The following is a 25,617-nucleotide window of genomic DNA, read 5'->3' as shown; positions in this document are numbered from 1 at the left end:
ACAGAGAAGGCGGAAATTAGAGATTAAATCCATTTTACCTTTTCCAAGCAGCGCTCTTTTTTCTCTTTTCCTTCCCCCTACCTTTTTTTTTGTACTCATATATAACAATATATGGGACGCGGTGGCACTGCGGGTTAAACTGCTGAGCTGCTGAGCTTGCCGATCAGAAGGTCAGTGGTTCAAGTCCGCATGACGGGGTGAGCTCCCATTGCTAGTCCCAGCTCCTGCCAACCTAGCAGTTTGAAAGCATGCCAATGTGAGTAGATTAATAGGTACCGCTTCGGCGGGCAGGTAACGGCGTTCCATGTACTCATGCTGGCCACATGACCACGGAAGTGTCTACGCCGGCTCTTTGGCTTTGAAACGGAGATGAGCACCGCCCCCTAGAGTCGGACACGACTGGACTTAATGTCAAGGGAAACCTTTACCTTTACCCTTATAACAATATATAGATTTTAGTATTAGTATTAAGCTCAAAAACTTTTTTCTCATATTACAAAATAATTCAATGCACTTTGCAATTTCTTGTCAACATCATACTAAGCACCAACTGTACAATATACCAACTCTGTAACTATTTTAGAAATATTAACATTGATACCTATTTTGATTTAATTTACTTTAATCATCAGAGCGTTAACAGCTTCTAGTTTCTACTGTATAGACACCACTGTACTTAGTTATTATTATTCTACAATTAGTATTTGTATTCTATAAGAAAACAATTAATTTGGGAGAAAAAAAGACGGAGAAATTGTTAACAAGTGCAATAGCCAAAACATCTGATCAGTGTAAGCTCTGCTGTGTAAGCGTGATGGAAGTTACAGTACAACCAGTCTGAAGGGCAGTATCCTGGAGAAAGCTGATTATTGGAATAGTATTAGCTTTCCTGTGACAGCAACAGCAATATATCAACCTGGTTAATGTAGCAAGCTGACTTTCCCCCACCTTTCCACTCCATTGTCAGGCTGTAGTGCAAAGAGAACGGAAGACTTTTTGTGGATTGCTAAAGTGCTGTGTTAATACGCTAAGGGGGAAACAAAAATCTTTCCACACCCCCATGACAATGTGGCGGCAATCATGGTTTGGCTTACAAAACTTTGCAGGGAAAAATGATATCTCAGGTTGATCTGAATCTATGTGTGTTTATGAGTGAAGGAAAATGTATCTGTGCATCTCACAGTGCAGAGTTCTAAAAGTATTCGTTTAACACCTGTTTCCACAATCCTCTGAGAAAATGTGCTTGGGGCAGTACATTTTCTCTCATCCAAGAATACAGGTTATCACCTGAACATTTTCTAGTCAAAACATTTTGTACCAAAGTTCAACTTCGGGGAGCTTTTCAAATTATGCAACACTGAATTAGGAAGTCCTTGAAAGCTGGATTCAGGCACTTTTAGACAGAAAGCTGTTCTTAGCACTGTTAGGTCAAAAAGGTATTATGCAACAAATAGTCTGTGGTAAGAAAAAATAGGGGGAAAACTGTGTGAAAATAAGGGAAAGCCACAGCTGGAGGTACCTAATCAACTTTGGCTGATCTTGAAAAACCTAAGCAGAGTCAGACCTGGTTAGGTGGGTGAGAGAGAACTGGCAGGAAATCCAGGGCTATAGATTGGACTGGGAAGTTACTGCCAAGGAAACTACACAAATGTAGTGTTCCCTTGAATTCTTAGGGAGATTTTATCTTAACATTGTAAAACAGCAATATCTAGAACCCCCTGCCCCCCAGTTCCATTTCTGAGACAAAACAAATATATGAGAAAATCTCACCTTTGAATTCCTAATTCACACCAATCCACACCTAAAACCTATTTCAATATTGTGCAGAAAAATACCAGGGAATAGATTCCAATTATTTTACTGAATACTGTATTAGGTTCATATACAATAAATCAGAAATGAAACTGATAGTGGACTGGCATCATCTTATTATAATGGGTACAGAGACGTAGTAAGCAAATTTTCTTAAAGCTAGTGGGCGTATTTGAAGGAGAGCGATCTCATAAAATGGCTGCAGTGTGGCAGCTTGCACTGGTTCAAAACCCTGGATGTGGTTGGCAGCAACACATCAATTTACCAGAAGGAAAATTGGTGAATCAACCCTTTGCAGTCTCTCTAATGAGAGTCAGTTTGGTATAGAGGTTAAGGCACCAGGCTAGAAATCGGGAGACTGAGAGTTCTAGTCCCACCTTAGGCACAAAGCCAGCTGAATTGTTGAATATTTTTTAATCATAGAAGAATTTCAGAGGCTTGAGTTTTTAAAAAGACACCTCACAGGAAAAAAGGTAGGGGCTGCTTTTCTGAGTGGACCTTTGGTGCCTGGCTGTCTAGGTCCGACTCTCAGTAACTAAAGGTTATATCCTTATGTTGGATATGAAAATCACGAAAACTGGACCAGAGATCTCTGAAAAGGAACTTACTTTATTGAGCGGTTTGCAAAGCGCGGTGGGCACCTCGACCAGGCTACGCAGAGTCTGATTGAAAGGAGAGATGCCACACCCAAAATTACAAATACACACTTCCTTATACCTTTCCCTGTCCAGCCTCCCCCCTCCCCTTTCTGGCCTGTTTACCCATTGGCTGGGCACTCAGACGGACAATCTTCTGACCGCCTCATCCCCTAGACCCTCACCCTTATTTTACATGTGTTAATAGACATTCTTATCTTGAGACATCCGGACATTCCAAGGCCTTCACACATCGAAAGCTTTACTTGGGTTAGCTATTATCATTTGATGAGTTTCCCACTATCTCTTCCTGACTTGTTGTTAGTTTAAATGTGTAACATTGTGTTGCTCACTAGTTTAAACTCTTTACATATATTGCTTCCCCCTGCTATTAACTAGTATTAGTATCTGCACCTAAAAATCTCCCCCAACCAAGATCTATATGATATTGCTTTATATGTTTATATAGATCTTATTTACAAATTGTATTTTTTTATACCTTACAATTCCCCCCTTTTAATTTTTATCAGTTTGTTCAATTTGTAACTCGAATCTTTTTAATATTGCTTTTGCCTCCCAGTATCCTTGGGTGTCCTGGCTGCCCAGGCTCTGGTACATTATTGATTTTGGAGGCATCATGCTTTCAATCGTACTTTGAACAATGTTTTTGATTAGTGGGATTATACATGGGATACACATCAGTCCTATCAGAATTAGAATTCCCATCATTAGAGCTTGTTTCCAGCTCGTAAATAATCCTCCCAAAATCCCTTTTGTCCTATATCTAGGGCCCCTTTCCATGTACCAAACCAAGAATCCAGCAACCCTGCAAGGGAGGTGTCTACCCCCGAACCCTCAGCCAACTCCCCAGACAGTGCAGCCAGACCCTGCAAGGCCTGAGCAACAGTTCCATCGGGGGCTGTGCTGCCCGGAATAAAGGCACAACAGCTCCCCCCAGCACCACACAGACTCCCCCTTTCTCCGCCAACAGCACACCCAATGCCATTCCTCTCCCCCAGGCCACCCCACTAGTGGCATCCAACCGTTCTGCAATACCCTTCACAACATCTCCGGTACCGTTCATGAACCCCTGTTGGCCACAATAGATGTAGTTGGTCCAATCCACATCCCCGTGGACCGTCACCCACCAAAACAGAAAGGATTCAAATCCCGCCAAAGTTTGGCCTCTAGCCCTGAACTCATCCGGCACTCCCCTAGGCACTCCCACCCCGTCTACACACACTTCACTGTCAAATGATCCTCCCGGTGCATCCCTCTTATTCCTTCTGGGTTTTAAAGCACCCCCCCTTTTGAAAGTTGTTTATCAGTCCACTCGTGACTCAGGCACCAGCCTATAAGGCTAACAAATCCAAACCAGTGGATTAACCGTAGTTTCATACTATAGGTAGGCTGGATTTCAGAATTGTATCCTAATCCCTTTTCATATGAAAATATAAATTCCCTATTGTTCTAAATTGAGTGCATCTTCAAAGCTTCCCTTGAACCCTGTGACTCTCTTTTCCAGGTCCAGGGACTATTATGGTCATCAAAACTACAAGGTATTAGAAAAAAGTTCAGGCGCATGGTGCGCCCTATTTCTTGGTCTTTCTGGGGCTGCACAGTCCAGTGTCCAGCAGTATTTGGCAACACCAGTGTCTTCTTTAGGGTTTCTCCCAACTCAGTTGCCGACTCCCCTCCGTCTGGTTTAACTGGATTTCCAGACTTAAAAGGATGCGTCTGCTGTTCCAACAGTAGGGCTCTGTGTTCCTGTAGATAGGGAGACGAGGACAAGACTTGCGCAGAGAACTGTTTCAAATACTTGCAGACAAATTTCCTCCCCATGGCATGCATGTCTCCTACTTCTCCACTAAGAATTCCAAGATAGAGTCACCCATCTCAAATGGACTGACTCCTAGTCTTTTCTTAGGAGCAATCCAGAGACTTAGTATTGTCCATGTTAATCCTGCCTTTGGTCCTAGCCTCTCCAAGTGTCTTTTCAGCCTATAAAGAAAGCCTTTCACCCATTCTAAGAAACAGTTCACCCCAGGGCCACTCCCCTTTGGAGGTTCCCCTGGAGTTGAACCTGGTTGGTCTTTGGGTTGTCCTTTTGGCATACCACACATCTCTCACACACACCTGTTTGGCTTTCAAAAAGATTCCAGGACAAATAAATATTCTAGACACGCAATCCCCTAGAGCGTTTGTCCCATGTGACTAGATTGGTAGGTGTAGTTTTGGATATATCTAAGCACTGCTTTGGATAAAACTAATTTTCTTGCCCTAGCAAAATACCACTCTAAGTAAGGCTGGCCATCTCTTCGCCACCTGACCCAATTGCTTAAACAACAAGTCTTTTCCAAAACCCCCAAAATTGGGTCAAGACTTTTACAGCCAAACCTCTAATATATATATAATGACTTAAAGTCATTCATTTTTTTCAATAAAAACAATATTATACTTCAATTGCCAATATTTAATTCCCCAATAACTTCCCTAAAATCAAAACTTGCAAAACTAGAAAAAAAAAAAAGGCATTGACATAAGAGTCTATCTAGTGTGTGGACTGTTTCCATAGCCAAAATTGTTAAAAACAGAAACAAAAACAAAAAACTAAAACAAAATTCAGATAGATCATACCAGTCGATGGAAGCTCTACTAAAACCATACATTGTCCAAAAAAAATTTTTCTCTCTCTCTCTCCTGTTTTTATCATCATGTGCTATGTTGAGGAGTGATTAAAATTTAATCCATATAAAATTTATAAAAACACACACTTTTCTAAAACTGGAATGCCAGGGGCAGAGCAGAGTGGAGCTGTGAGAGCAAAGGGGTGCCCCCCTCTCTCTGAGTCATTGCTTCTCTGAAACTGCCCACATTCCCCCCCTTTTCACAAGAGGAGTAATCATTTCCTTCTACAGCAGCAGCTGCAGAAAGAAACTTAAAAGATTATCTCTGATGTGTGTAAAGGTATTATAAAAGGAAGAATCCAAAAAAGATGGGGGAGTAAAGGATCTTCTGTAAAAGCACTGCCCCTCCCCTCTGTCACCCTTCTGTCCCCTCATCTGGGTCCTCAAGCCTGTAACAAGCAGGCAAGAGGCAGACTGAAGGGGGGAGTTTGGGTGAGACTGGGCAAATAATGAAACACACATACTTCTCAAACAATTAAAGAACAAAAGAAACAAATGGGAAAGGATTGACAAAAACCTTTCAACTTTCCCATCATATGCATTCAAATTACACAAATCACAACACGCACACACAAAACCAGAATAAATGGTGGATGCAGGCATGGCCAGAACCTGCAGCCTCCTAAGGAATAGACTCACACAATCTCTCAACTCTTCTTTTCATAACTCAAACCAGTTTTTCAACCTTACATGTACGTGCACATTCAGACAGACAAATGCTCTCAAAAAGAAAACCGCACACCAATGCCTCAACAGGCTGTTGCCACATGCAATCCATCACAGCCCCGCAGGAACACAGAAACTCTTCCCCTGTACCTCTCCGTCCAGAGAAAGGAATGCTTTATTAAAAGGGTGAGAGCTCCCATCAAGATGAATCTAGCCTCTCCCATGCCTATTGGAGACAATCCACACTCAACTGCCCTGTTGTGTTTTAACTCAACTCCCCTTCCCAGAGAGCCTGCGTCTCTCTAAGTCATTTCCGTGCCTGTCTGTTTCCCGAGCTCTCCATCCCATGGAACACCTCCTCGACCAATCTTCCGAGAATTCCCCCCTGCCTCCCCCTCTTTGGGGCCGCAAACCTTGAGCTAAAAACAAGACATTTCCCTTTCTTTCTGCCTTCATTCTCTCATTTCTCCTATTCCTCTCTACCTCCTGGGTTTGCCCTGCAAACACCTGTTATGAGCTTTGCTAGCACAACCCCCAACCTTTCCCTTTTCTTTCCTATTTCAATAACCATCCTCTGTTCCTCCAGTGTCAGGAAGACTGATAACAAAGTCTGAATATCCTGCCACCTTGGATTGTGGGTTTGCATCAATCCAATCCAGACTCTCAACTAAATCACAATCTTTGACACTTCAGCAAACCTTCTATCCACATACAGTTGCCAATCCTCAGCTCTCGTTTCCAAATTCGAATTAAGCAAACAACACAAAACACAAGGCTTCCTCAGGTCGGGCAAAGCTCCTGTAATTGTGGTGTTATTACAGGGAGAAACTTCTTTCCCTTTAGTCCCCTCTCTAACCATATTTTTCCAAAATTGTGTACCACCCCATAGGCATTCTTTCTCTCAAGTCATCTCAACATCACAAGTTCATTCTTATTTCTCCTTTATTTAATTCACTTTTACCCAATTCCCTTCCACACAAATTAAATTGGTCACCTACTCACAGCACTGAACACATGGCACAATCAAATCCCATGTGTAATGGTTGCCTAATCCCAAATACTCAGTCTCACAAGCTCGGGCTTAAAGATAACTGATTTATTAAAGGAATAGTATGCAAATACAAAGAAAGCTGAGAATGAGCAAAAGCGCGCCAAATACAAACTTAAAAGCCTTGCCGTCAATCCAGTCCCGCCCTCAGCACTCGTCAGCACGCACCCCCTCCCAGGTGCTAGCAACCGTTACACGCGCCTGGGAAAGTAACCTTGAGTAGGATTGCAAACCCAAACATACATTCCAAAGTCCCAAAACAAAGCAGAGCGCCTGAATGGAAATTACCAGGAATGAGCAAGCCAGGAATACACGGGAAAACGGTTTGACATGTGAAACGTTACGATGTTAACAGAACATTGAAACGGGGAACATGACACCATGTCCCTCCATTCACAGCAAATAACAGAAGGGATTGCATAGCCAAAAATTTGGGAGACCCGCAGCCTGGCCAGGGCTATGGATTTCCAAAAACCTGAAGCATTCCCCCTTTACTGTGGAGGAGTTCAGTTCCTGAAAGGGACAGACTCACGTTTAACCCCTTAAGGGACAAGCTCACACACACACTCTGCACCATTTCCCTCAACAAATATACATACCAATACTCAGACAAATACCTACAAACAGAAAACATTTTTTTTTTTCCTCACAAACTCATACAAATTCTGACAGTCCTGAAGGACTCCCAGGATTGATTCCTACCAGTTCTCTTCTTCCCCGCCATTTCCACACCTATACTTTTCCTCATCTCTGAGTGGCGGCGTCCTGCTGTGCTCCCTTTGTTCCATAACCTCCCTTACTGTTGCTACCATGATCCTGCCTTTTTGCTTGTGTTTCTCCATCTCTCTCTGTACATATACTTTCTGGGCTTCCTTCAAGAGATCTTCTACACTTTTTTCAGCCCACCCTTCTGCTTTTTGGGGTTTTTTAGCGATATCCAGCCAAGCTTTGGTTACAAATTGGACCCGGACCAGTTGTATATTTACTGGAGAATTGGGGTCTAGCCCTGAATACTTACGCATGCCATCTTTCAACCTTTGCAAGAAGGCTGCCGGGCTCTCATCTTTCTCTTGTTCTACTTGAAGGGCCTTGCTCATATTTTGGGCTTTAGGGACGGCTTCCCTCATCCCTCTGATAACCAAGGACCTAAGGTCCTCCATATGTTGCCTATCTTGGGCTTGGTTGTTATCCCAGTTGGGGCGCTGCAGCGGAAATTTCTGCTCGCCTGTTATTCTCCCTGATGTTCTCGCTCCCAACCTCGAATTGCTGCCTTACGTATTAACTGCCTTTCTTCTACTGAAAACAGGGTGTTAATTATGGCAGTTTCCTCTCAGGTATAAATGTTTGGATCTAATAGGCTTTCTAATTGTTCCGCTGTTCTCAATGGGTCTTTTACCACATTTTTCATTTCTCTTTTAAACATTCTGAGCTCTAACGCCTTCAGAGGCTCATGCACATAACTAATTACTGGTTGTCCCTGGGCATTTAATCCGGACAGGACTTCCCTTAGGGGGGGAAGGCTCTTAGGGCTTGGAACTTCATCGGGAAGTTTTCTAGGTCCCGTTCCAACTGCTCCAGTTCCCTATTCTGCCCCCCGTCTCCCTCTATTGTTCCTATCGGAGCAGTCGGTTCCTCCACCCCGTGCGCTGGAGGTGGCTCAGGCGCAGCCTGCTCAAGTTTGGGGATGGGGTTATAAGGGGGTGGGAGATATCTTTTGGGTGGTTCCCCTATTGTGCTGTCTGAATCCTCGGTAGTCTGCAGAAATACCGGGGTTTTGTCTTCCCAAGCAGCTGGCACCCATAGCTTTGCATAGTTTAAACTGTTCTTACTTCCCAACCTCTTTACGAAGTCTAGGAGGCTCCTACACTTAAAATAGTCACTACTCCCATATAGGGACCAATCAATCTCATTCTCCGGCCCCCATACATAGCAACAAAGCCTCACCATTTCTTCTTTACCTAATTGCCATTTCTTCACCATTTTTCTATAGGGTTCCTTATCCCAATTCCTCAGCAAGAGTCCGAGCGGACTCTCCTTAGGTATGTTTTTCCATAAGTCAAGAAGGGATCGTTCCTTTCCTCTGGAACTTTTACTGTTGCCCATATTGGTTCGTGCTGCCTCTCTTTCCCCGCTCCTGACCGGCCTTATAGTCACTCCAAGTTGTTTTACACCCGAGGTAGAGTCCTCCGGCCTGCGCTGGATTTGCCTTTGGCAATTTTAAGCCTCTGACAGTTGGGAGCAAAACCCCGCCCCGTCTCCCAGCAAGCGCTGGCTAGTTTTAAAGTCCGGACTTAACTTGTTCTGACCACTAGACCTCAGAGCCTTGAGAGATCCCCCAATAGCCACCCCCCTTAAACCAGGGGGAGGCACAACGTCGGGTGTATCCTGAAGGAAATCATGTTGCTGTATTGGTTACCGTCTTCCCTCTTCCTGGTTCCCTACCAGCCAGAATCCTTTTGCTCTCTCCTTCTCCGGCCAATCCCCTTGTGGGGGTATGGAACCGCGGCACTCGGAGATCCACTTTTGCACCACCTTGCCAGCCTCTGAGGCCCTCGGGGCGTCACACACACACACCATACACACGGGCACTGGACTCTGCAGAACCTAGGGAATCCTACCCAATCCCCCAACCGCCCAGGTGTCTTAAAGTGAATCTCGTTTTCACCAAATCTACTCACCTGGGTCCATGCATGGAGTTGCCCGGTCCTTTTACAGGGGCCGCAACATCATCCTTCCTACACCCTCACCCTTCCTCCTTTTCAGAGTCCTCCGATGGTCCGTCTGTTTGGTCCATTTGGCTCGAACACCTCTGCTTTCAGGCCGGAGTCCCCACATCCTGCCCCCCTGGCTACCTAAAACCGGGTAGGATGCGTCTTCCAGGAGGTCAGGCTGTGGCAAACCCCCAGCCCCGAGGTGCTGTGCAGAGCCCCACGTTGGGCGCCAATTTGTTGGATATGAAAATCACGAAAACTGGACCAGAGATCTCTGAAAAGGAACTTACTTTATTGAGCGGTTTGCAAAGCGCGGTGGGCACCTCGACCAGGCTACGCAGAGTCTGATTGAAAGGAGAGATGCCACACCCAAAATTACAAATACACACTTTCTTATACCTTTCCCTGTCCAGCCTCCCCCCTCCCCTTTCTGGCCTGTTTACCCATTGGCTGGGCACTCAGATGCACAACCTTCCGACCGCCTCATCCCCTAGACCCTCACCCTTATTTTACATGTGTTAATAGACATTCTTATCTTGAGACATCTGGACATTCCAAAGCCTTCACACATCGAAAGCTTTACTTGGGTTAGCTATTATCATTTGATGAGTTTCCCACTATCTCTTCCTGACTTGTTGTTAGTTTAAATGTGTAACATTGTGTTGCTCACTAGTTTAAACTTTTTACATATATTGCTTCCCCCCGCTATTAACTAGTATTAGTATTTGCACCTAAAAATCTCCCCCAACCAAGATCTATATGATATTGCTTTATATGTTTATATAGATCTTTACAAATTGTATTTTTTTATACCTTACACTTATAAGGTCAAGAAGCTCCTGATTGGTTGATATACATAGGACAGAATAAATTGATGTACACCAGCTTCTTGCCAGTCAGTCTCTGTTGTTAGTTAGCTAGCTGGTTAATCTGTTTATCTTTTTACTTCTAAGTAATGTTTTTTATTTAATACAATCTTTTATAAAGAAATGACTGGTCTCTCATTCTTATTTACTTCTGCTGCATTAAGCAAATCTGCTATCAGGTTATGGGCCTAGGACAAAAGAAAGAAAAGAAACAATTGATATTTTTTATTAACTAGACCATGGCATTATAAAAACTTTTTTTTTGAGGCTGTGTTCTCCTGAATAAGAAAATTACTTCAAGCCGCCACAAGGTGTCGCTGTTTACCAGTAAGCTGCTTCTCCCTCCTCCGTTTACTTCTAAGAGAAGATTGACTTCCTCTGCTTGTGAAAAACTTAAACGTTGCTACCACTTCCTCAAATGCTGGTATGATAGATCGTTTGGCTGGGAAGAATTACTTAACATGGGCACTGCAAATGCAAATGCTTTTTTTAAAAGAAGAGCTCTGGAGTGTCATAAGTGACCCAACTCCTCAGAATCCAGATGCAGCATGGGTGAACAGACACAATAAAGCCAGAGCAAGCCTAATTTTGTGCATAGAGCACAGTCAAATTAATAATGTAAGAAGAAAGAATACAGCAAAAGGAGTATAGGAAGGCTTGAGAAATGTTTACGTTAGAGATACAGCTGGGAGTAAAGTTACTGTCACTCGAAGGCTGTACAAGACATACCTGGATGAAAAGGACAGCTTACCTGAGCATTTAGAAAAAATAAACCAGCTGTTTGTTGAATTATTAGAATGAGAAGTTGATTTCTCTCCCCTGATGAAAAGCCTTATTATCCTATCTTCATTGAATCCTACCTGGCATAATTTGATCTGTACGTTTGAAGCAATGCCTCAGGAAGAATTAACTCCTCCTTTCCTAACCAAGCCTTTGCTTGAGGAGTGGGAAAAGAGAGAGGAGGAGGAGCAGCTCTTGCACAGCTCCTCCAGACGGCTTCAACATGAGAAAGGGAGACCCAATGAGAGAGGGAAAGAACACGAAACTCGTGAGATGCAAGCTGCAGCTTTTGCAACCCAGAAATGCTTCAGTTGTGGGTCTACAGAGCACCTGCACAGAGGTTGTGTCCTGCTACATGGAAACAGGAAGACTTCAGCCAAGAAGAAAGAAGCCCCGTGGAAGAAAAAGGTTCTTCAGTCCACAGATAGCTCAAGCTCAGGTTAAAGAGAAAAATACTTGTGATTTTTGGGTCCTTGATACTGGAGCAAATGGTCATTCGTGTAATAATAAAAATTCTTTTCAATCTCTATCAAAAACTTACAAACGGTTTCCCTAGCTGTTTCCCTAACAGTTTCCCTTTACTAAAATTCTGGGTGTAGGAGACATGTTTTTACCATGCTTAGGGGAAATTATACAAAACATGATGTATGTTCCTATCCCACAAAATAGTTGCTTGTCTCTTAATTGGTGGCAGATGGTTATATTGTAACATTTAAGAAAGAAGGCTGTGAAATTAGAAAAAATGGGAAATTGCATGCCACATGTTTTCAACAGGATCTTTTGTACATTGTTCAAGGCTGAGGAGAAAACAGCTAAAAATGTGTTTAAGAATGTTCCTTTGCATGACCAATGCATTCATTTGCTGCATAGGAGATATGCACATGCAAACTTTAACTATATTTCTAAAATGTCAAATTTATCTGCAGATTTAAAACTGAAAGCTTGTAATAAATATATAGATTGTAATGTCTGTAAACAGAACAAGACTAACAGGGCTCCTGTGGGAAAAACTGCAAATAGATCTTCTAATAAGCCATTAGAATTGGTACATTCTGATCTAATTGGGCCATTTTCTCCAAGTTTTGGGGGAGCAAGATACATTTTAACTATAATTGATGATTTTTCTAGTTACACATTCATTTATTTGCTAAAACACAAGAATGAAGCATTTGGAAGTTTAAAAATTTTGTCACTTGGGCTAATAGTAAATTTCCGAAACCAGTTTCTGCACTTCAGTGTGACAGGGGAGGTGAGTTCCTTTCCCATTCATTTAAAAGGTTCTTAGCAGAGAAAGGAATAGAACAGATTTTGTCTTCTCCTTATACTCCTGAACAAAATGGTGTTGCTGAAAGAAAAGGCAGAACTTTGCAAGAATCTATGTTATACTTGCTTAAAGATGGGAATTTGTCTTTCAGATTTGGGGGAGAGGCAGTATCAACTGCCAGTTATGTGCAAAACAGACTGTATAATTCTGTAATTAATGATACACCCTTCCATTTGTTTTATGGTGTGAAACCAATGGTAAACCATCTTAGAGTGTTTGGCAGTACAGCCTGGGTTCCCATTCCCAAGCAACTGAGGTGCAAGGGTGCTCCTAGAACAATTAAAGGAATCTTTGTTGGTTATGAGCAGAGTCAGAGGAGTTACAGATTTATAGTAGGAAATAAACGATTAGTGGAAGTGCTTCTTTCGCTGAGCAAAACTGGGAGCAGGTAGATTCCAGTACTCCAGTTGTAATCTCATTTAATGGACAGCAAAGACCGGCTGATACTGATTCACAGGAATCTCCTAGTGAAATCAGTGGTGGGAAACTGTTAATAAAACTCTACGGAGACAGAAGTTTCTCAGGAGGAGAGCAATGGAGGTCAGGATTTCAGTCCTGTAATACCTCGGTGTATCTCAAAGGAGTACAAAGGGAATTCCTCCTAAAAGATAGGACGTTGATACAGTCAGGGCATATCACATACTTGCAGAGCCTGAATCATTAGAAGAAATTAATCAGATGCCACCTCAAATTGCAGAAAATTGGCATAAGGCTATGCAACAGGAGTCAGCCTCCTTAAAAGAAAATAAAGCCGGGGAATTAGTTAATCTTCCTCCAGGTGAGCACTGCATGGGCTGCAGATGGGTTCTTAAGCTCAAAAAATATTGATGGTAAAATTCAAAAGTATATGGCTCGCCTAGTAGCAAAGGGTTTTTCTCAAAAGTAAAATTTAAATTATGACAAGACTTTCGCTCCAGTAACGAAAGGAGAATCTATAAGACTACTTTTAAAGGCTGCTGCTTTAAAGAAAATGGCAGTTTATCATTATGATATTGAGACTGCGTTTTTACATGGTGAATTGGATCAAACAATGTATATGCAACAACCTCCAGGCTATTCACAAGGAAATGACTTAGTGTGTAAACTAAAGAAATCAATCTGTGGTTTAAAGCAAGCAGCTTGTTGCTGGAACATTAAACTAGATACAATTTTACAGGAATTTGGCTTTGAAAAGGGAATAGCTGATTCTTGTGTGTATGTTAAAAGAAACAAACAAGAATTTATGTATTTATGTTGATGGTCTATTGTTGGTCACTTTCTCAGAAAAACAAAGGCTTGATTTTGAAACATATATGCAAAAACACTTTACATTGAACAATCTTGGTCAAGCTTCAAATTATCTAGGTTTGGAGACTCATAGGGAAAAGGATGGGAGTTTCCTTATAAGTCAAAGAGGTAAAATTCTTAAATTGCTAGAAGATTTTAATATGCAGGATTGCAAAAGTGTTTCATCTCCCATGCTCACAGAATTCCAAAAAACAAAAGGGGAGATTGAGTCATCAGATACAGATGGTTTCAGATCTGCAATGTCTATTGTACATTGCTAATAATTCTAGGCCTGATATTGCAAATTCAGTATCCATTTTAAGCAGACAGGTTGAAAATCCAATATAGCAAAGGCAGGTCTGAAAAGACTTTTCAGGTAGTTACAAGTGTGAAAGGGCTAATATGGAAAAGCACTGTTTAAAGAAAAACCCCTGTATGTGCCTCAAACTCATGATTGAAGGGGGAGTTAGCCCCAGGTGGGTAAACAGACCCTGACCTGACCCCTGAACCCATGGAATATGGGCGTCAGATAAAATTGTTTAGATTAGGAATTTATGGCCGGTTGTGTAGGATGGCTGGCACCAATTTATATGTGTATTGAGTTAGAATAGACCCTAAAGCAAGGATGAGAAAAGGTCTGCAAAAATCATCCCACAGACCCATCAATAAACAACTAGTTCAAAAGTGTATGAGATAATGCTAAATGTCTGGGAAAACAGGAAGATTGTGAGCTGAGCCCTCGGAGGAGGGGGAGGACAGATAGGGTATAAAACTACTGGCTTTGGATGCATTCAGGGTTCTTTCGCCCAGGAGGGAACCCGCCTTTGCAAACGCGTTACCAATAAACCCTTTTCTCTGGATCATCGAACCTTGTTAATTGGAGTTTTTTTGGGAGGTTTTTCCTGCTGACACAAGGAACCAAAGATTATTGTTTAAAACTTTGTGCTTTTGGAGAAGAAAAAATAGTATGTTTTGCTGACTCAGACTGGGATGGAAATGTAAATGATAGAAAGTCCACCTCTGGAGCAATAATTCAATTTGCTGGATCCACCATTTCTTGGTATTCCAGAAAACAAACTTTAGTTGCAATCAGCACAGCAGAGGCTAAATTTTACAGCTTGGCACAGCTGTGTAATGAGTTTGTGTGGTTTAAACAATTATTAAAAGACATTGGTGTAGATTTAGGAAAGCCAGTAACAATTTTTGAAGATAAGCATGCATAAATCTAGCTTTATCAGAAGGATCCAGGAACAGAACAAAACACACCGATACTCGCTTTCATCTAGTGAAAGACTACATTGCAAAAGGAGAAATAATTTTGAAGTATCTTGAATCAGAGAACATGAAAGTAGATCTATTAACAAAACCACTAGCATATAAAGTTATCAGAAGGCATTGGTTTGATTCATAATTCTTCATTATAAAAAAAGTGTTGAATATTTTTTAATCATAGAAAAATTTCAGAGTCTTGAGTTTTAAAAAAGACACCTCACAGGAAAAAAGGTGGGGACTGCTTTTCTGAGTAGACCTTTGGTGCCTGGCTGGCTGAGTCTTACTCTCAGGAACCAAAGGTTATGTCCTTATAAGGTCAAGAAGCTCCTGATTGGTTGATGTACATAGGACAGAATATATTAATGATGTACACCAGCTTCTTGCTGGTCAGTCTCTGTTGTTAGCTAGCTAGCTGGTTAATCTGTTTTTTGTTTTACTTCTCAGTAATGTTTTTTATTTAATACAATCTTTTATAAAGAAATGCCTGGTCTCTCATTCTTATTTACTTCTGCTGCATTAAGTAAATCAGCTAACATGGGTGACCTTGGACCGGTTGCACGCTCTCAGCCCAGGGAAGAAGGAAAGGGCAAAGCACTTCCAAAAACACTGCAGGGACTAGTCCAGGCAGTTGCCAGGAGTCAACACGGACTTGAAGTCATCCAAAAAAAAAAAAAGTATCTTTAACCTCAGAATAAGTCTTAAAACAAGTTTGTTTTCTGGGTAGATGAACCCACTTCCAAACAAAGCGTAGAGCTACAGCTTCCCACTTACTTTTCTAAGGAGGACTACGGGATCTAGTTGAGGTTCAGAGGTATTTTTTAAAGCATTTATTTATATACTGCCTCCTTAAACAGCTCAGAATTACATTAAATGTTAAGCCATTTGAATACATTAAACAACAGGTTAACATCAGCATAAAACACACATTAAAATCACTTAAACCTCTTATTATTAACAGCCAGTGTGGAAAGAATTTATGCCATCTGAATATTAATAAATCTTTTTGTAAGTGTAAGAAATGATAAAGTGTTGTTTTTGCAAGGTCATGCAAGCCTGCCTTTTCAGTAAATAGTTCTGCAAAACTGAGACATGTGGGATGTGGTAGAGTGAACAAGATACTGTTTTATCTAAGAATGCTGTAAAAGAGATAAAAGGCTGAACCAAGGCTAAAAACCAGTTATAGCTAGTTTTGCAGTTAAGGAGGACCCTAGCAGGTTTGGTAAAAGGAAGTTAGTTGCCTTATAAGGAAATAAATAAATAAGGGACTGGGGGAGAAAAAAAGTGGGGAATGGGAGATGTAAACAGGGGCGGAGCTTCATGTGGTATGTTTAGGCGCCTTGGATAGGCTGTAAACTCCTAAGTACCTATCCAATGGGGAACAGGAGGAGGGCTTCTAGTGGTCGTGGTAGGAAATATAAACTGTGTGCTTTGTATCAGTGGGTGTGCCTACTTTGCTAGCCACCCATTTTTGCAAGAATGTATTAATAAACTTAGTTTTTGCTGCTTCCCAAGACTTCGTCAAATTTATTCTGTGAGCTGTGTTTCTCACAACTGGGGGCTTGTCCAGGATCCAAGTGTCTTCGGGGTTCGAGGCTCTGCCTGCCCTGACGGCCAGGAAGACATGTCCCACTGAGTTCAGCGTTCCTGTGCAAGCAGGGATCGCAGTCCCGAATCTCCAAATGGCAGAGAATCCCAGGAAGATCACTTGGGAAGTAGCAAAAGGCCACTAAGAAAAAGGAAGTAGGCATACACCGCGGCAACCAGGCAACTCCGTGCACGGACCAAGGCAAGGAAAATTGGACTTAAGTACTTCCTTGGTGGTTGGGACATTCTGTAAGACTTTGAAAGTGTGTGGCTGAGACGTACAATTGTGTACGAAGTGAGTGAGGAGTCATTTTTGCAAGAACGTATTAATAAACTTAGCTTTTGCTGCTTCCCAAGACTTTGTCAAATTTATTCTGTGAGCTGTGTTTCCCACATAAGTATCAGCAAATATTTAGCAAGCATTAGAAACAAGTAGGTGCCTAAGAATAGTTCCTGTATTGTATTTGTGGTTAGATTTCGAGAGGAAGTTGGTAGAGCAACTAGAGCCAGCTGAAGTTGTGGTTTAACATTTAGCAGGTACATTCGGCGTGTAAAACGTAGTAATTCAAGTCTTTTTTCAACTTTGCCTTTTTATAATTAATTTGTTTTTTATAAGAATTTTATTAAGTTTCAAGCAAAGATAAAAACTACAAAAAAACAAAAAACTACAAAGAAAAGAAAGAAAAAACTAAAGTGTAGAAACCCAAGAGAAAAATTTTAAAAATACAAGAAGACGTGACTTTTAACAGCAAGGATATACAATTTTCCATAATCAATCCCTTACTCTATATTAAACCAAAATCACATTATTTCTATAAATCATTCTATTAGTACATTATAAAAATCACTAAATACAGTTGCTCCCTCCCATTATATTAAAGGAAATATATAGTAAACATAAACCTTTATTGGCATTAAAAGAACAGGAAGTACAAAACACATTAACATATCATGAAATTGTTGGAAGTCCTGGGAAATCCAGCATGCCTCATTAGAATGTGAATTAGCATGTAAATTGAGTTGTCTGTCAGGCTTGTCCTAGCAGGAATACTCACAGACGCTGTTAGGTTAACAGGTTCAGGATTTATTCAATAGGTACAGGTCCAGTAAAAAGCTGAGAGTAAGGTAAGTTGTCAGGTAGTTCAAATATATTCCCTCGTTCCCGCCAGAGCTCTTCCCCCCTCCCTTTGCTCCGCCCTCTTCCAGATGTCCTTATTTGGGTGTGCCTGAGTCATGACTGCGCATGTCTCAACCACACCCTGCTCATTTCTGCCCTGATCATCGTCCGGAGGAGGCGTGAACGATCGGGTGCCAGTTCTTCTTCAGGTAGGAGATTTTAGATATTGCTTTCTTTTGTTTCCTAAATACTTGTCCTTCTCCCCTCTTTACTTAAGTCTGTCTTTTGTCATGTGTGCGCCGCCATGGCTTTTGCCCCATGGCGGTGCACTCATGACATTGTCCCACAATGCAACTCTGAGGAAGCTGTTTGTTGCCACTCCCACTTCCTCTTTCTCTCTTTCCCCTTCTTCCACCAATCAAGCAGGCAGCATGGATGCTGCTCTCTTCATCAGGGCCATGTCCTTGGGACTTGAAGGATTCTGCCCCTTTCTTCCACGCAGCTCTTGGCAGCTGTAGGGCTGAGAGTTTAGGGCAAACTATGTATTTAGAAAGAAAAGAAGAACAAAGGAACTTCATCTTTTCACCAAGATGGATGTAACACAAGCAACAATAAAGTCAGTAAGAAATTATTTTATTTATCTTAACCTAATCTGTCTAAGCATGTGATTCTTTATGCTTGGGAGGGCTGAGTGTGTAAGATCAATAACCTGAGTTTCTCTGGCATGCTCATTGAAGCTATCTAAGATAATTTTCTTTTTCTGTGCCAGCTTCTCAGCTGTGTTATAAGCTCTGCTCCATTTCAGTGGTTCTTGCAGGCCACTAAATTGGCTTCAGAAATTAACTGAAAGGAAGGGCATACTCAATGAGAGATTTGTTTACATTTACTTTAAAGAACTTCATCCAAGAATTTAGCAACAATTATTGTAGTTTCAGGTACAACATCTCTCAATAAATGTTGGCAGGATAGTGCAGTGTTTACAGTGTTTAGAGGATATTTACCCTGTAAAGGTTTTAAAAGTAATTTGTAACAAAGGGACTCAAATAAGTGGCAGTCAAAAATTATATGGTGAATTGTATCAAGACTACCACACGAACAGAGCCTCTCATGATTGGCGATACGTTTGTACCTTCCGAAAAGTGCCTTGGAAGGAAAAGAGTTTACTCTAGCCAAAAAGAAGGCCCTATGCTGAGGTGGAAGCTCAAGATCATACAAATAATTCGCCACCTTACCCAAATGAGGTGGGTACAACATAGCAGGAGAACAAACACGGGGTTGAGCAAGTCTAAATTTGTGATATTCTAGATCCAAAAATCTCTGTTTAATAGTTCTAAATACATAGGTTTCATCTGAGGAATATAATTCATCAGTCACAATCCCAATTTGCCTAAGCTTGGACATAATGTGTCAAAACCAGAGCGAAGTATGTTTATCTTTTTTAAGATGTGATAACAAACTTTGAGGAGCAGCTCTAAATAAGATTCTAAGCCAGACTTTGACCAGTTTCTAAGCAGATTATAAAATAGGAGACACAGTTGGGAACCCCTAAAAGCTGCCTCAAAAAGGTTGCCTGAATACCCTCTACTTTACAATTAAAAGCTGTAAAAGGTGTGTTGTATGTGCCAATACAATCAAACCTTTTATCTGTGGCACAATTGGCTGCAACAGGGTATATCATAACATTTAAGAAAAATGGTTGTGAGATACGAAAAAATGGGAAAGTGTGTGCTACTGGTATGTTAAAAGACTCCTTGTACATTGTGCAAAATGCAAGGAAGCCAAGCTGCAAGGCTGCAGTTGGCAATACTCCATATCATGACCAATGTGTACACCTGATGCACAGGAGATTTGGTCATGCTAATTTCAAGTATATAGCACAAATGCCACAGCTGTGTGCTGACCTAAAGATAAAACCCTGTGATAAATACTTAGACTGTGTAGTTTGCAAAGAATGCAAAACACTAAAAGCTCCTGTGAGTAAGCACAGTGACAGAGTTACAACTAGACCTTCGGAAATTGTACACTCTGACATTATTGGTCCTTTTGCTCCAAGTCTTGGACAAGCAAGGTATGCAATGACCATCATTGATGATTTCTCAAGATACACATTTATCTACATCTTAAAACAAAGATGAGGCATTTGAGAAATTTAAAAGTTTTGTGACATGGGCAAATGGAAAATTCCCTAGGCCTGTATCTGCACTCCAATGTGATAGAGGAGGAGAATACCTTTCTCACAAATTCAGAAGGTTCCTAGTGGAAAAGGGGATAGAACAAATTCTTTCTAACCCGTACACCCCTCAGCAAAATGGTGTTGCTGAAAGAAAGGGCAGGACCTTGCAAAATGCGATGGAATGCATGTTAAAAGATTCACGATTATGTTTTAAGTTCTGGGGAGAGGCAATATCGACTGCTTGTTATGTTCAGAACAGGTTGTATAACTCTGTGATTCAGGACACTCCATTTGTTTTATGGTGTGAAACCAAAGGTAAGCCATCTTAGAGTGTTTGGTAGCACTGCATGGGTTCACATTCCAAAACAGCAGAGAAGGAAAGGAGGCCCCACAACAAAGAAAGCCATCTTTGTTGGCTATGAACAAAGCCAAAGGAGCTACAGGTTCATAATGGGAGAGAAATTAATAATTAGCAAAAGCACTTCTTTTGCTGAACAAAACTGGGGGAGATTAAATTCTAGCTCTCCAGTTGAACTGACCACCACAAGAGAACAGCAAGGACTTGCTGATGGTGATCTTTTGCCTGATGAGGATATTAAACCTGAAAAGCAAACTGAAGATCTGTCTGATGAGATAGATGCTTCTCAGGAAAGTGATAGGAGTCAAAATTTAAGCCCTGTATTACCTCGCAGATCTCAGAGGAGTAATAAAGGCGTTCCTCCATCACGTTTTCAGGCTGAAACAGTAAAGGCTTTTCACATATTCACAGAACCTGAGTCTTTAGAACAAGTGAATGCTTTACCACCTGAGATTGCACAAAATTGGCATTCTGCCATGCAACAGGAATTAGCATCCTTGAAAGAAAATAAAACATGGAAACTGGTAAATCTACCTCCCAATGAACGCTGTCTGGGTTGTAGGTGGGTTTTCAAACTGAAAAGGGATGCTGATGGCAAAATCCAAAAATATAAAGCAAGGTTGGTTGCAAAAGGGTTCACTCAAAGGAAAGATTTAGACTTTGACAAGACTTTTGCACCAGTTACTAAAGGTGAATCAATTAGATTACTGTTAAAAGTTGCTGCACTCAAGGGAATGTCAGTTAACCACTATGACATTCAAACTGCATTTCTCTATGGTGATTTAGACCACAGATTATACATGCAGCAACCCCCTGGCTATGAAAAAGGGGAGACTCTAGTCTGTGAACTGCAGAAGTCAATCTATGGGTTAAAACAAGCTGCTAGATCCTGGAACCAAAAAGTAGATGAAAAACTGCAGAATTTTGGTTTTGAAAAAGGAAAAGCAGATCCCTGTGTATATCTGAAGAAGGACAAACAAGGCTGTATGTATCTGTGCATTTATGTTGATGATTTGCTGCTGTTCACATCAACAGAAAAACAAAGTCTTGATTTTGAAGCCTGCATGAAAAGCCATTTCATATTAAAAAGCCTTGGAGTTGTGACCAATTACCTAGGTTTGGAAGTACACAGAGACAAGAATGGTAGCTTTCTGTTAAACCAACGTAGTAAAATTCAAAAGCTCCTAGAGGATTTTAATATGCAAGACTGTAAACCAGTCTCTACTCCGATGATAATAGATTTTCAGAAAGATATAGGAGAAACTCAATTAACTGAGGCAGAGAACTATAGATCTGCAATTGGAAGTTTACTGTACATTGCAAATCATTCTCGCCCAGATATCTCAAATTCTGTGGCCATTTTAAGTAGACAGGTCGAGAAGCCTACATCTACTGGAAAAGCAGCATTGAAGAGGTTAATGAGGTATTTGCAAGGAACAAAGAATTATTGCCTGAAGCTAAATGCCTCTGGAACTGAGAAATTGCAGGCTTTTGCCGATTCTGACTGGGGAGCAGATGTCAGTGACAGAAAATCTACTTCTGGGATTTTAATTCAATTTGCTGGATCTAGCTTAGGCTGGCATTCTAGAAAACAAACACTTGTTGCTCTTTCCACTGCAGAAGCAGAGTTTTATTCTCTAACACAAACCTGTAATGAGGTTACATGGTTTAAACATTTGTTAAAAGACATAGGCATGGAAGTGAACCAGCCTATAACTCTTTATGAGGATAATCAAGCTTGCATTGCTATGGCAAAATCTGAAGCCTGCAGAAGTAGAACAAAACATATCGATATTAGATATCAATATATTAAAGATATGATAAGCAAAGGAGAAATAATGTTAAAATATTGTGAATCAAAAGACATGATTGCTGATATTTTAACCAAACCTCTTCCTGTACCAAGACACACAGAGTTGTCAGAGAAGATTGGTTTGCATCTTAATCTATAGTGTAAAAAGGGGAGTGTTGAGGTTTTCCTACTAACAGATTAAGACTGCTATATGTGCCTAATCATTTTGGCCGGGTTAAAAGGTTGTATTAGGTTGTCTCCTCTCACGTGCTTCATGCAAATCACCTGGGGGGGGAGGAAACCTGCCCGGACTTGTTCTCACTTCCTCTTTTTTTCTCTGCCGGCAATGTAGGCAAGCAAGGCTTGCTCCAAGGGAGCTAAGTCCTTTAAATATGTTTTGCTTTTGTTTTGTTTTCTGTAAATAAATTATTTTTATAGAAATGCTTGGTGTGTGATTTTTTTGACCTCTCCTGAGCTAAAGGCTTTCCCAGCATCTGCCAACAATATGCACAGAGCTTTTTTCTTTAAAAAATCGAACAGCCCAACTGCCCCCCTGCTCAAAAACTCCAACTTCTCTTCAAAAGACCTCCCATACATAATAACCCCTTCTTTTCCATGTTGTTCTATCAGAAAATCAATTTCTTTTATGGCTTGCAACTCGATCTCTCCCTTTAATTTTTTCAACTGGTCTATCTGATCTTCATCCAGCATTTCAACAAAAGCCCCAATCTCACTATTAGAAGAGACATTTCTGTCGCTGTTAAATTCCTCAGTTTCCTCCACAACATCCCCAACCAGATGACACATTTTAGATCTCATATTTTCCACAATGTCCTGAATGCCTTGCATAAAAACTTGACAGGAATCAGAAAACATCTGTTTAAAATCTCTGTGAAAGTCAGAGAAAGTCTGCTTAAATTCCTCCATGTCTCAAGCAGTAGATTATGGCATGCCCTAGGAGTTTAACCAGCGAAAGTTGAAGATACGAAAGAATTCTGGAATGTGTTTATGCAAGTGAAAGTGAGATAACACAGTTTCCCAGGGAAAGTAGAAGCAGAAGACTGAAAGTTCAAAACAGCCGATTCAATGTATAGGAAAATGCTGATATCTTCAAATTTAATACAAAAATAATAACAGGGAGACAATTATTACTCTCAATCCTCCTTAATATTTGGATGGAAAACAAAGTCCAACACTTAAAAAAGAATTTTTTAAAAATTAATCCCAGACATAACGATAAGCACCAAGAGAATCCGCTTCTCCTTGCTGTAGAAAGCCTCTCTTAGGGTACACATACTTGAAATATAAATTGGGTAATTTAGAAATGGGGTGGCCAGTCTTAGTGTCCCTTTAAGGCTACAGCATGGCTTGGAAATGGTGACATCCCAGCCTCCCCGCTGCTCTTACTGGTTGAGTGTGAATGCTGTTTGCAATCTTCTGGCTGCAAACAGCCGTTTGGAGGACAGATGGGGTAATTCCAGGTGTTTTCCTTATCCAGAAAAACATTCCTGGGCTTCAGGAAAACCTGCCTGAGCCCGAAAAAACTGCCGTGTTGTCAGTTCTGCCCACTGAGCCCACAGGCACAGCTGTTCAGTCCACCATGTCCCCACCGGAAGACGCCTTTTTATAATTAATTTGTAACCACTCACATTTATGATGTTGTATTTCCTTATTGCTTGATTATAAATACACCCTGTTTCCTGTATATCAGGGTTACAGTGGTTGAATGATTCAATACCTAAAGAAAGGTTATGGGGAAAACTGGCAGTTACAACTATAGCTTGGCTTTTATTTCATTTAATGACAGTGCTGCAGGACATTAAATGTGCCACTCCCAAAGTTCTCTCCACTTCAATAACTCACTCCCCTCCCTTTCATTTTTTCCATGGATTCCATTGTTAACACTCCATCTAAGAGTGAGTTTCAGGTTCCAGGGCTGCTAATAAATCCATATTGATTCTCTTTTATGCTAAAGATGGAGTCACTCTATTTGTGACACAGGGGGGTCTTTAGCAGAGCCTGCAATGCCAAGGAGTATTTTGTGGTAAAGAAAAATTGGCCATTAATTATCCTAAAACAAAAGTAGTTCTCTTTGCCAAGAGGTAGGTCAACCTCCTCCATAGTTGGAAAATATGTCTGAATTCTGAAAATTTAGTCTAAATCCTTAACTATGCTTGGCATTCCTTATTGTGTTCTCAATGCCCTTTTTCCGCTGGAACTTCCACTGAGGCTCTGTTCTGATTAAAGTGTTGGCTAACAGTAGTATTTTGAGAATATCCTTGTTGACAAGTTTGTTTCTTCTAGAATGAAAGGCACAGTCTTAGATCTGATTCCTTGCAGTCTCTCAGCTCAATTCTTAATAAAATTGGGTTATGACAGAGCCATTCTAGAGACAGAGCTTTTGACCTGGCCTTAGAGATTTACTATTTCTGTAACACCCTCTTTCTCCTACAGAGGAGAGTATTTTCACTAGTCAGTCTGACAGATTTTCAAGAGGAAATGTAATAGGATACCATTACTGTGTCCCAGTATGGCCTCTTCTGTTGCCCCTTAGTAATTAACCACTTGGGTTGGCCTGAAGACAGAATGCTTTATTCTTGCTAACAGATCAGTCTGTAGAATTATCCAGGAAGGCTGCCAAATCTTGTTTGATTGTGATTGCCATAAGAAAGCTCTGGGCTTAACACTGGAAATATACCCAGGCTGATTTATTGCTGTCTGAATGGTTTACAACTCCTTTAGTCAATTCCTGGGTTTTTCTTTTCTTTCCTCTTTCCTACTGTATTAGTCTCTCATTTTGTTTTTCTTTGTGTTTGCTATTATTGGTCTTTACAATAAATAAATACAAGCATAAATGAAATGCATCATTAAAAAAATCTATCCTGCTTCATTAACAACAGAAAAGTGAAGTTAAATCTAGTGCTGTTGGTAATGTATCTTCTGATACTGTATCAGCAAACAAGCAAAAGCTGATGTAATGAAGATTATGCTTTTGTACAAAGGAAACCTGGCTAGGATTCAATTAGTGCTGAAATAAATTAACCCCCATATGTTAAATTTGATAAGTTTGTTAAATTCTGGAGCATGAAATTCTGTTTAATTTTAGAGAGAAGATTTGTCTTATTCAAAAAATTTGTCTCATTATTTAAGAAACCCTGAATTCTGAATGCTAAGGCATCTAATTTTAATTTTCTTGCTTCAAAGTAATCTTGACTTGTTTATTCGTTTAGTCGCTTCCGACTCTTCATGACTTCATGGACCAGCCCACGCCAGAGCTTCCTGTTGGTTGTCAACACCCCCAGCACCCCCAGGGAGAAGTCCGTCACCTCTAGAATATCATCCATCCACCTTGCCCTTGGTCGGCCCCTCTTCCTTTTGCCCTCCACTCTCCCTAGCATCAGCATCTTCTCCAGGGTGTCCTGTCTTCTCATTATGTGGCCAAAGTTCTTCAGTTTTGCCTTTAATATTCCCTCAAGTGAGCAGTCTGGCTTTATTTCCTGGAGTATGGACTGGTTTGATCTCCTTG

Source organism: Candoia aspera, chromosome 2 (assembly GCF_035149785.1).
Source record: "Candoia aspera isolate rCanAsp1 chromosome 2, rCanAsp1.hap2, whole genome shotgun sequence".
Taxonomy (NCBI): domain Eukaryota; kingdom Metazoa; phylum Chordata; class Lepidosauria; order Squamata; family Boidae; genus Candoia; species Candoia aspera.
This window is presented reverse-complemented; position numbering follows the sequence as displayed.